The 12,842-nt window shown below is 42.4% G+C and overlaps 1 protein-coding gene across 3 annotated transcripts in view; it reads right to left on the reverse strand.

Moving 5' to 3' along the window:
- The window catches only part of gfod1 (glucose-fructose oxidoreductase domain containing 1), a 79,578-nt gene that overhangs the window by 39,293 nt on the left and 27,443 nt on the right, over positions 1-12,842 (reverse strand). The gene's annotated exons all lie outside the window — the stretch shown is intronic.

Genomic DNA, 12,842 nt, shown 5'->3' on the forward strand with positions numbered 1-12,842 from the left:
TCCCTCAATGTCAGCAAAACAAAAGAGCTGGTCATTGACTTCAGGAAGGGGGGTGGTGCACATGCTCCTGTTTACATTAACGATGCTAAGGTTGAGAGAGTTGAGAGCTTCAAGTTCCTAGGAGTGACCATCACCAATAGCCTGTCCTGGTCCAACCACGTAGCCGCCACGGCCAAGAAAGCTCACCAGCACCCCTACCTCCTCAGGAGGCTAAAAAAATTTGGCATGTCCCCTATGACACTCACCAACTTCTAGCGATGCACCATAGAAAGCATCCTATCCAGATGCATAACAGCTTGGTATGGCAACTGCTCTGCCCACGACCACAAGAAACTGCAGAGGGTTGTGGACACAGCTCAGCACATCACAGAAACCAGCCTCCTCTCCAATGAACTCCGTCTACACTTCTCACTGCCTTGGTAAAGCAGCCAACATAATCAAAGACCCAATCCACCTCAGACATTCTCTCTTCTCCCCCTTCCCATCGGGCAGAAGATACAAAAGCCTGAAAGCACGTACCACCAGGCTCAAGGACAGCTTCTATCCTGCTATTATAAGACCATTGAACTGTCCCCTAGTACGATAAGATGGACTTTTGACCTCACAATCTACCTTGTTATGACCTTGCACCATATTGTCTATCTGCACTGCACTTTCTCTGTAATTGTAACACTTTGTTCTGCATTCTGTTATTGTTTTATCTTGTACTATCTCAATGCACTGTTGTAATGAATTGACCTGTCTAACTGGTATGCAAGACTAGTTTTTCACTGTACCTCAGTACATGTGACAATAATAAACCAATTTGCCAATCGTTTTTAGTTTACACAGAACATAGAACAGTACAGCATAATACAGGCCCTTCGGCCCACAATGTTGTGCCGACCTTTAAACCTCAGCTAAGACTATCTAACCCCTTCCTCCCACATATCCCTCTATTTTAAATTCCTCCATATGCTTAACTAGTAATTTCTTGAATTTGACCAATGTACCTGCCTCCACCACCACCCCAGGCAGCGCATTCCATGCCCCAACCATTCTCTGGGTAAAAAACCAGAGGCACTGGCTGTCCACTCTTTCTATTCCTCTTACTATTTTGTACACCTCTATCATGTCTCCTCTCATCCTCCTTCTCTCCAAAGAGTAAAGCCCTAGCTCCCTTAGTCTCTCCTCATAATGCATACTCTCTAAACTAGGCAGCATAAACCTGGTAAATCTCCTCTGCACCCTTTCCAACGCTTCCACATCCTTCCTATAGTGAGGCGACCAGAACTGGACACAGTACTCTAAGTGTGGTCTAACCAGAGTTTTATAGAGCTGCATCATTACCTCGCGGCTCTTACACTTTTAGAAGACTTTTGTTCTCAAATCTAAAGTTTTCTTACTAGTAGCATCATGGTCTGGTATGGCAATTAGAATGTGTAAGAACTTAAGAAGCTGCAGAGAGGAGTGGACTCAGCCCAACACATCACGGGCATATCCCTCCCCATCATCGGAAGTATCTACATGAGGCACTGCCTCAAAAAGGCAACATCCATAACCAAAGATATCTGGGCCATGCCATCTTCTTGCAGCTACCATCAGGCAGGAAGTACAGAAGCCTGAAGTCCCACACCACCAGGTTCAAGAACAGCTACTTCCCTTCAACCATTTGGTTCCTGAACTAACCTGCACAACCCTAATCACTACCTCAGTATAGCAACACTATGACCACTTTGACCACTTTGCACTACAACGGACTTTGTTCTTTTTTGTTCTAATTGTGTTCTTTCTTGTATAATTTTGTATAATTTATGTTGTTAATTTATACTTTTCTTATGAATGTTGTGTATCTAATGCTATGTGCGGGTGATGCTGTTGCAAGTAAGCTTTTCATTTCACCTGTGCTTACATGTACTTGTGCATGTGACAATAAACAGTTTCTCTTTCCATAGATGCTGCCGTTCCTGATGACTGCTTCCAGCATTTTCTGCTTTTATTTTAGTGCTGAGTTAGCTAGTTACATACTCTGTCCTTTATATTTCAGTTATAAACTAACATATCCACATTTAAGAAGGAAACTGTCTATGTTAATGGACCATGCAATAATTATATCTCCCATCAGCAATGGTGCTCCGGTATTTATAACGTGCCAAGTTAATCAGATATGAAAAGAGTCAAGATATTTTAATATAGATGCAGATTTATTTTTCCATTCCTTTACTGAAGATTTTATCCACTGTCATCCTTGATTGGCAAACAGAGTTAGATAACAATTATATTGTGCCTTTCATAATCTCAGGATATCTCAAAATGCCCTCCAGCCAATGAAGTACTTTTGAAATGGCCCAGTTAACATATGCACAACAAGATTCCAGAAACAGTAATGATGGGTGCGGGACTAATTAAACTTTAAACTTTATTTATATAGCACCATAACAGGCTCTTCTGGCCCAACGAGCCCACGTCACCCAATTACACCCATGTTAACCTACTAACCCATACGTCTTTGGAATGTAGGAGGAAACTGGAGCACCCGGAGGAAACCCACGCAGTCACGGGGAGAGCGTACAAGCTCCTTACAGACAGCAGTGGGAATTTAATCCCGATCGGTGGCGCTGCAATAGCATTATGCTAACCGCTATGCTATCGCACCACCCTAGATAACAACTTTAAAAACTTTTTTGCAGATGACACCAAGATAGGGGGAGAAGTAGGGAGTATTGAAGAAATAGGAAGGTTGCAGAGGGACCTAGACAGTTTAGGAGAATGGGCAAGGAAATGGCAGATGAGATTCAATGTTGAGAAATGTGCAGTTGTACACTTTGGAAGCAGAAATAAGCAGGCAGATTATTATCTAGGAGGAGAGAAAATCCAAAGCACGGAAGTACGAAGGGACTTGGGGGTACTCGTGCAGGATACCTTAAAGGTTAACCACCAGGTCGGATCGGTGGTAAAGAAAGCGAATGCTATGTTGGTATTCATTTCGAGAGGTATAGTGTATAAAAGTAAGGAAGTGTTGATGAGGCTCTACGGGGCACTAGTGAGGCCTCATTTGGAATATTGTTCGCAGTTTTGGGCCCCACATCTTAGGAAGGATGTGTTGAAGTTGGAGAGGGTTCAGAGGAGATTTACGAGGATGATTCCAGGAATGAAAGGGCTTACGTATGAGGAGCGTTTGTCGGCTCTTGGACTGTACTCACTGGAGTACGGAAGAATGAGAGGGGACCTCATAGCGACATTTAAAATATTGATAGGAAAGGAGTAGATGTGGCTAGGCTGTTTCCCTTGGTGGGTGAGTCCAGGACCAGAGGGCACAATCTTAGAATTAGAGGGTACAGTTTCAAAACAGAGATGAGGAAAAATTTCTTTAGCCAGAGGGTGGTGAATTTGTGGAACTCCTTGCCACGTACAGCAGTGGAGGCCAGATCAGTGGGGGCGTTCAAGGAGGAGATAGATAGATATCTAAATAGTCAGGATATCAAGGGATACGGGGATAAGGCTGGAAATTGGGATTAGAATAGTTTTTTTTTCTTCCCCCATTCCCCATTTCTCATTTCTATTTCCCTTTCCTTGGAGCAGACTCGATGGGCCGAATGGCCTGCTTCTGCTCCCTTGTCTTGTGATCTTGTGAAAAAGGTGGTGCAAGTGGTGCTGCTACTTCACAGCTCCAGAGATCCAGATTCAATCCTGGCCTCTAGTGCTGTCTATGTGGAGTTTACACATAGTCTCTGTGAATGCGTGGGTTTCCTCCCGGTGCTCCAGTTTCCTCCCACCTATATATACATTTTGTTTGATTTTACACCCATTAAACTCTGAGTTGACATTTGCTGTTTTGTTTCTGTGTTTGTGTAGGGTTTTAAGGTTCATAATGCGGAATATTACTTCATAAAAATTTCCCCTAGTATAAAGCCTAATTTTGTTAATTCCTACATACAAATGAGTAACTAAGAATACAGTTTCTGCATGTTAGGAAGTTACTTGCTCCTAAAATATAATTTTCTGTTCAGATTAACAGATTGGAAATTGTGGATTTGAGATATGCAATTTAGCACATGTGGCTTTTGAGGGGTGACTGCTTTTCTTCAGAACTAGAGGAGTTAATATTCAGATTGAAGCAACAAATGATCTGCTGGAAGACGCAGAGTCCTGATGCAGGGTTTCGACCCGAAACGTCAACAATTCCTTTCTTCCCACAGATGCTGCTCGACCCGCTGAGTTCCTCCTCAGATTGTTTGTTGCTCCAGATTCCAACACCTGCAGTCTCTTGTGTATCCAATATTCAGATTGTGGTGCCTTCAGCATCAGAGGTCTGGATAATCTTAAGGAGCTGTTATAAAACTGGGAACAGGTGAGGACAGAACTTTTCTCGCTGCATATTCCCACCGTCGTCCATTTTCTGGCTTTTTATCCTAGCTTCTGGTATTCCCCAAACAGGACTTCTTGCTTACTTTCATATTTCCTTATGACATAGATGGAGGCCCATCAAGTCTATGACAGCCCTCGGAGCAATCCTGTCAGTCCCATCCTCCCACTTATTTCCCTGTATTTCTATTCTCTCTCAGATGCCATCAACTCCCCCAATTCTCCTACCAGCCAACTACACCAGGGGCAGTCAACCAACCTGCCAACTCCATAAAATGGTGGCCACATATAGGTTATACTGAGGCTTGAATTTTTTTGGTTTTAACCTAAAAGGACTCCTGACCCCACAATTTACCTCGTCATGGCCTTACACCTTATTGTCCGCCTGCACTGTACTTTCTCTGTAACTGTAACACTATACAAGGGTGTTGCCAGGACTAGAGGGCCTGAGTTATAGGGAGAGGTTGACCAGGCTAAGTCTTTATTCCTTGAGTGTAGGAGGATGAGTAGTGATCTTATATAAGCTTATAAAATCATGATGGGCATAGATAAGGTGGATGGTAGCAGTCTTTTTGCCAGGTAGGGGAGTCCAAAGCTAGGGGGCATAGATTTAGGGTTTGAGGGAAATGATTTAAAAGGGACTTGGGGGGGAAACTTTTTCTTCGCAGAGGGTGGTGAGTATATGGAACGAGCTGCAAGAGGAAGTGGTTGAGGCAGGTACAATAATATAATTTAAGAAGCACTTGGATAGGTACATGCAGGGGCGGGGCTTAGATGGGTATGGGCCAAACGCAGGAAGTTGGGACTAGATGGTTAGGCAGCATGGTAGGCATGGATTTGTTGGGCCGAAGGGCCTGTATCCATGCTGTATTGCTCTATGACCCTATATTCCTCATTCTGTTATTGCTTTTCCCTTGTACTACCTCAATGTACTGATGTTGTGAAATGATCTGTATAGATGGCATCCAAAACCTCAGTTCATGTGACAATAATAAACCAATTGCCAATTACCAAAATAACCAACTCAAAATTGTGCTTTTGTTAGTTTTACACCCATGAGTTGGCGATATATTTTAGGATGACTATGCTTTGTGCTTTAAGGAATGTGGCTTTCAAAGTATGGGCATTTGCACGGATTAATTGTAACATGCCACTGACTGCATAACTGGGGTAACTCAATGGAAAAGGAACCTGTAAAAGTAAAAACGTGAATGGCAACAGATGACCTTGAATGTCCCCACTTAAGTGACAGCTTCTATCCCACTGTGATAAGACTATTGAACGGTTCTTTTATACAATGAGATGGAGTCTGACCTCACAATCTATCTTGTGACCTTGCACCTTATTGCACTGCACTTTCTTCGTAGCTGTGACACTTTACTCTGTACTGTTATTGTTTTTACCTGTACTACATCAATGCACTCTGTACTAACTCAATGTAACTGCACTGTGTAATGAATTGACCTGTACAATCGGTATGCAAGACAAGTTTTTCACTGTACCTCGGTACAAGTGACAATAATAAACCAATACCAAATGTAATTTATTAATTAAACCAAAAGATGATTATCTTTTCAATAACTGAGAATACAAGATTTTTCCAAACAATCCCAAAATGAAACAAAAGTAAAAACTGAATAATTTAAGTCCTACAAGTCCTTACAAAGATAAATCAATCTGTTCTGGTGATCAGTTCCTTCATGGTGTCCAGTTTTCCTCGATTTCAAGGAACAAACACGAATAAGTATTTGGCCCAGCATCCTGGGTTGAGGAGGTAAAACTTAGTTCAGAATTTCGTGTTCCTGAATACTATCCAGTAACCATGTATGTGGAAATCAAGAAAGAACCTCTGTTGTGCCATCTGCTACAGTTGAATGGTCTGAGAAGATCTCTGTTTATGTTCACCAACAAACAATATCAGTTTGGAACAGGAACTAGGATTGTAACCCCAGCCAGAGGAGCCAAGCAGAATGAAAGAGACTAACATTAAATACAGTTCTTCCCTAGGTTACGAACACCTGACTTATTGACAGCCGTAAATACCAACGAGCGTTTGGGAGACCGGCGGGATGGGGATGGATTTGTCAGCTGCTGCGGGGCTGCAGGCGCGTTCTGCCGGGTGGGAACCAGATATTTCCACGTGCCTTCTTTCCTCACCACCACCCCTCAACCACACCATCCCAACACTCCAGCCGCAACAATTGGGGGCTGGGTGGAGCCAAGCAGAGCTGGGAGCGCTGAGCAGACTCACTCACTGAGTCAGTGAGGCCGGCTGGTGGCCACTCTTACTGCGCCTGCTCGATCTCCATCACAGCTGTTTCTGGGATCATCTTCCACACTCTGTTCATTTCTGAATTACAAACAGTTCGGGTTACGGACAGTTCTCAGGAATTGAACCCTGTCATATCCCGGGGACTGCCTGTAAATATATTTTTATAAACTGCTTCTTATGCTTGCTGATATGGAAAGGAGTGCCCAAGAATAAAAGAAGGATTTTTACACCATGTTGTTACGCATTAGGTTACTTTTTGGTGAATGTCCCTTTTAGACATAGTATAGTAGAGTGTGTGTGTGTGTGTGTGTGTGTGTGTGTGTGTGTGTGTGTGTGTGTGTGTGTGTGTGTGTGTGTGTGTGTGTGTGTGTGTGTGTGTGTGTGGGCAGGGGGGTGTTATTATGACAACAACAGGAGATAATGACGTGCTGACGTTTTGGTTCAGTCAGAAAAGAGAGAGAGGAGGAGAGAGACACTGCCTGCTGGTCTCTGTATCGATGGATGAAAAACAATAACTGTGTCTGTCACTACAATCCACGTATGGATTTTTGGAATAATCCAGTGGAGTCCACTTTGTCGTTAACCTGTAAAAAGAAACAGGTATTTGTGTGGACGGCCATGTCTCGAATGCCTTTCGGGGTGGCAGATACTTCGGAACAAAGCAGTGGAGATCATCAGTGATTGAGGTGTCGTATGGGTTCCATTGTGGAACATTTGGATTTTGTAATTTCTCTCTATTCTCTCTCTACATTTTCTCTTCAGTCAACGATGGTTTTGCAAAAGCCTTTGCTTACGTTTCACCTTATGGCTTGCTGAATTGAACTTTGAGAACTATTCCTGGACTTGGAGTTTGGGAATTTGCCACACACACACTTTGAGTTTAGTTTTGGGGGGGATAATGTTTAATATCTAACATTTTTACTTTTAACATTCTAACATTTTAACTTTTATTTTTCTTATTATCATAAGTAGTTATTAATAAAGTAGTTTCTAACACTTATACATGACTTGGTGTGTTTTTTTGTTGCTGGTACGTAACAATGTGCCCTATATAAATCCACCAAGCAGGTCAAAGTATTTTTATCAAAATAAGAAAATTGACAAATGAATCTGGGGCTCTTGAGGGTTGATAATATGTTTAGGGAAGTGTAAACTGCAGAAATCCTCAAATGTTTATTCTGTAGCACTGTTATTACATTTTATGTAAGCTTCTTAAAATTAATAGAAAGTTTCCGACTGTAAGTGTTTTTATTCCAGTTAGGGGCAGTGAGAAAGGTAAGAATTTGATTGCACATTGCATCATCTAATGCTGTTTTACTGCCTCTTTCATGTCTTTTTCAATCTAGCAAGAACTGGAAAGAGAGAAGCAGTGTGTCTTTAATGAAAAAAATGCTGCATTGAGTTGTAGGGAAGCTTTCATAAGTACATTAAAGAAACTGGCAGTTAAAAAAGGACTGACCGTCCTCACTGGATACATTTTAACATGAGACTGGACATTACATATGCTAAAATAAAGTAGCATACTCTTCCCTCTACTGTAATACAGTCATACCAACCAGCAGGAACATTAATAACAACAGATACTTAACATCATCAAATCACTGATCCGAGCTGTCTTGAGCCCAGGGACCTAAGTTCAATCCTGACCTCTGGTACTGTCTGTGGGGGGTTTACATGTTCTCTGTGACTGCAAGTTTCCTCCCACATCCCAAAGACCTATTAATTGTTGACTGTAAATGACCCCTACTGTAGGTAAATGGCAAAAGAATCAAAGGGTAATTGATGGACATATGAAAGACAATAAGTTGTACACCTAAGGGAAATAAGGAGAGAGGGCAGATGGGATTGCTGTGCTGGACCTGATAGGCTAAATGGCCCTCTTTGCCGTAATAAATAATTATTTCACTTACTAACCTTGAAAGTTGTCCTCAAGCAAACATTTCTTTAACTCTATTATAAATCAGATTACAGCAATAGATTCCATGATCCAATGCCACTGGCAAAGCATGGGACTTACAGTACCTCTGGATGTGATCATTAGTTCCTCCAAACCCCATTGCTGTATCACCTATGTCATATAACATGTCCAATATTCATTGACATTAAAGCCCAGACATTTCAAGTCTTTTATCAGATGATCAAACTAAACAGGAGTACATTATCACTAAAGAACTGAGTTTTTTGCAAATTAAGGCATTAATTTACAATGACTAAAACTCTGATCTGCCCCTGTCCAGTAAGATTAAGAAATTACATAAATGGACACAGGTCAACTGGCCCACCCAATCACTGCTGTCATCTACTGGTTCACATCTGGGTTGTCCTTTCTTTCTGAGGCAGAATAGATGAGAAATATTCTCAAATATTGCAGAAAATATAAACACACTACCTTTAATTTCCCAAGGACTACCTTGGAATTTCTGCACCAAAACAGAAGTATCAAGGGCTATATTCCCCTTCTCTTTCCTTGCTTATTTATGCTGATTTATAAATCATTTGACAACTTCACAACTCATTCTTTCATTTCTCTAATAATACATGTCAAGCACAGACCATGTTTGTCTAATGCTGTTTACTTCATCTTCTAGTTTAAAATCTTAATAATCTGAAATAGATCTTTTTTCCAGAAGGTTATGAAACTATCTAAGAGTTTCTATTTTTATTTCATGAGAGTATTGAGAAGGAAGCACAAACCTGAGGCTTGGTTTCTTAGACATTCTGAGAAATTTATGCAGCTTTAAATGGCTGTTTTTCGCAACTTCATCCAAACGACAACTTCACTGAGGTGAGGTTGCTGTAGTGCGAATACTACGTATACAAATCAAATTCAACCTCCGCAAAATATTAATCTTTTAAGTAAATAATACAAAATTTATAACTGGCTCACAAGGGACTGTGGTGCTCTCAAAGAGCATGGTAGCCATTAGAAAAGTAGCTGTGTTTAAAAGGAAGGTAGCAGATATCAATTTACGCAACATGTTAGGCTAACATGAGACTCCAAACTCATGGCAAGAAAGCATAGGGACACAGAATTGTTCTCCACAATGCAGTGAAGCATTGAGTAGGCAGCTACATCAGCTGCAGTTCCAAAGGCAAGACCACGTCTTCTCAGGGTGCTCCCAATGCTACTGTGGAAGGTTTGGAGTCTGGTCCATACTCTATTCTTGGTTTCCCTAAGTATCCAAAAATCTACCAATCTCAGCCTTGAGTATAATCGACTTAACCACCACAGCCCTCTGAGGAAGAGGTTACCAATGATTCATAACCCTCCTGAGTTTAGGAAGAGATATTTCTTCAATCAAGGAAGCAGGTAGTTGGACTTACGAATCACAAGTAGGGATCGCCCATCACAGTCACCGTTTCATGTAAATGAACAGCACAAGGACAGGAATTGTATAACTACCCCACGCATAAGAGGGTACAAAGCACATATAAATTAGGAGCAGCAGTAGGCCACTCAGTCCCTCAAGCCTGCTCCCCCATTTAATATGACCTCAATCAGTGAGTATTGGTAACAGTTCCTTCTTGCACAGGTGCACCTCAAGGCTGCGTGCTTAGCCCCCTGCTCTACTCCCTATACACACATGACTGTGTGGCTAGGCACAGCTCCAATTCCATATACAAATTCACCGATGACACCACTGTTGTTGGACGAATCACAAGTGGTGATGAGTCAGCGTAGAGGAGCGAGATAGCACACCTGGTTGAGTTGCGCAGCAACATCAACTTCTCGTTCAACATCAGTAAAACTAAAGAGCTGATTGTTGACTTCAGGAAGGGGAAGGAGGTTGAATATGCGCCAGTCTACATTGGGGGAATCGGCGGTGGAGAGAGACAGCGGCTTTAAATTCCTGGGCATTAACATATCAGATGACCTGTCCTGGGCCCAGCACATAGATGCAATCATAAGAAAAGTGAGCCAGCGTCTACTTTCTTAGGAGGTTAAGAAGATTCAGCTTGTCATCGAACACTCTAACAAACTTCCACAGATGTACTACTGAAAGTATCCTGACTGGTTGCATCATGGTCTGGTGTGGCAATTCAAATGCGCAGGAACGTAAGAAACTGTAGAGATTAGTGTACTCAGCCCAATACCATTGAAAGTATCTATGTGAGGTGCTGCCTCAAGAAGGCAACATCTATCATCAAAGATCCCCACCATCCAGGCCATGCTGTCTTCTCGCAGCTACCATCGGGCAGGAGGTACAGAAGCCTGAAGTCCCACACCACCAGGTTCAAGAACAGCTATTCCCTTCAACCATTTGGTTCTTGAACCAACCTGCACAATCCTAATAACTGCCTCAGTATAGCAACACTACGACCACTTTGATCACTTTGCTGATGGACTTTTTTTGTTCGATTTGTGTTCCTTCTTGTATAATTTTATATAATTTATGTTGTAAATTTGTGGGGGTTTTCGTGAATGTTGTGTATCTGAAGTAAGAAGCCATTGTTGCAAGGAACTTTCATCAAAAAAACAACATGGGCTTGAACCATTGGGGAATACGAGGTTACTCACACTGACAGGAAATAAAAGCTATTCATTTATTTGTTGATATTCTTGGTGTGTGGAGTCACTATGTGAAGAAAAATAACATGCAAGTAAATCAGGCAATTATGAAGCCCAATGGGATGCTGGCCTTTACTGAAAAGTGGTTGCAAGATCAGTGATATCTTCTGACAACTTTGGCTTTGAGGATGTGTAAGGTATAAACTTTCCATGCTATTGTCACTGATAGTGTCAGATGAAAAACTGTGGATGACATAACACACCTTATAGAGTCATACAGCATGGAAACAGGCCCTTCAGCCCAACTGGTCCATGCTGACCATGTTGCCCACCAACCTAGTCCCATTTGCCCACACTTGGCCCATATCCCTCTAAACCCCTCCTATCCATGTACTTATCCAACTGTCTTCTAAATGTTGTTATTGTACCAGCCTCAACCACTTTCTCTGACAGCGCATTCCATATACGCACCACCTTCTGTGTGAAGAAGTTGCCCTTCAGGTCCCTTTTAAACCTTTCAATTCTCAACTTAATCCTATGTCCTTTAGTTTTCAGTTCCCCTTACCTGGGAAAAAGACTGTGTATTCATCTTGTCTATACTCTTCATGATTTTGTACACCTCTATAAGGTCACCCCTCAGTCTTCTACGTTCCAAGGAATAAAGTCTGCTCAACCTTTCCCTATAACTCAGACCCTCAAGTCCTGCTAGCATCCTTGTAAATCTTCTCTGTAGTCTTTCCAGTTTAATGATGTATTTCCTATAACAGGGCAACCAAAACTGTACGCAGCTGTACATCTTATTCATGATCTTCCTTGGCGTAGCCTATTCATCCACTATACCTGGATCATACAGTCATACAGCACAAGAACATGCCCTTCAGCCCACAGAGTTTATGCCAACCATCAAGTACTCATCTATACTAATCCCTTTATTTCTTCTTGCATCCCCATCAAGTCCCCCAATTCTCCTGCCACTCATCTACATACTAAGGGCAATTTACATCAGACAATTAACTGTTCTCCTGGATGCGAGAGGAAACCAGAGGTCCCAGGGGAAACCCATGCAATCACAGGGAGAGCTTACAAACTCCATACAGCCAGCACCGGAGATCAGGACTGAACCTGCGTCACTGGAGCAGTGTGGCAGGTTCACTAATTGCTGTGGCACTGTGCTGCCCCTAGTGTTGAGTCTAATGCAGGACAGAAGCTTCCTAATGCAGTCGTTAGTCTCCATTGTGCAATTTCCAGTGTTCATGGGCTGGCAAACAAGATTTCTTGTTCCATGGTGACTTGCTGTACTGACAAATTCTTCTTCTCAGGCACTTCCTTGGAATCAAAGATGACTTGCTCTCATTCTGGTTCTGCAGGTTCTGGGTTTACTAATGAGGTCGATGTGGGACGTGCAGACTCTACTGCAGATGGGGCAGGAAGTGACAGGCGGGTGGATAATTAGTGCAACGCTGGTGCTCCCTGTGCGTAGAGGCTAGGGGCTCAAATATCATTCTTTCTCCACTTGGAGTGGCCAGGGTTTTATGGGGATGTTGCATTTTTTCCAAGGAAGCTTTCAGCTTTCCTTCAATCTGTCCAGAGACACAAGAGACTGCAGATGCTGGAAGCTGGAGCAACACACAAAAAGCTGGAGGTACTCAGCAGGTCAGGCAGCATCTGTGGAGGCATCTGTTTCAGGTCGAGACCCTTCATCAGAACTGAAAGGAA

The sequence above is a fragment of the Pristis pectinata genome, chromosome 5 (assembly GCF_009764475.1).
Source record: "Pristis pectinata isolate sPriPec2 chromosome 5, sPriPec2.1.pri, whole genome shotgun sequence".
In the NCBI taxonomy this organism is placed as follows: Eukaryota; Metazoa; Chordata; class Chondrichthyes; order Rhinopristiformes; family Pristidae; genus Pristis; species Pristis pectinata.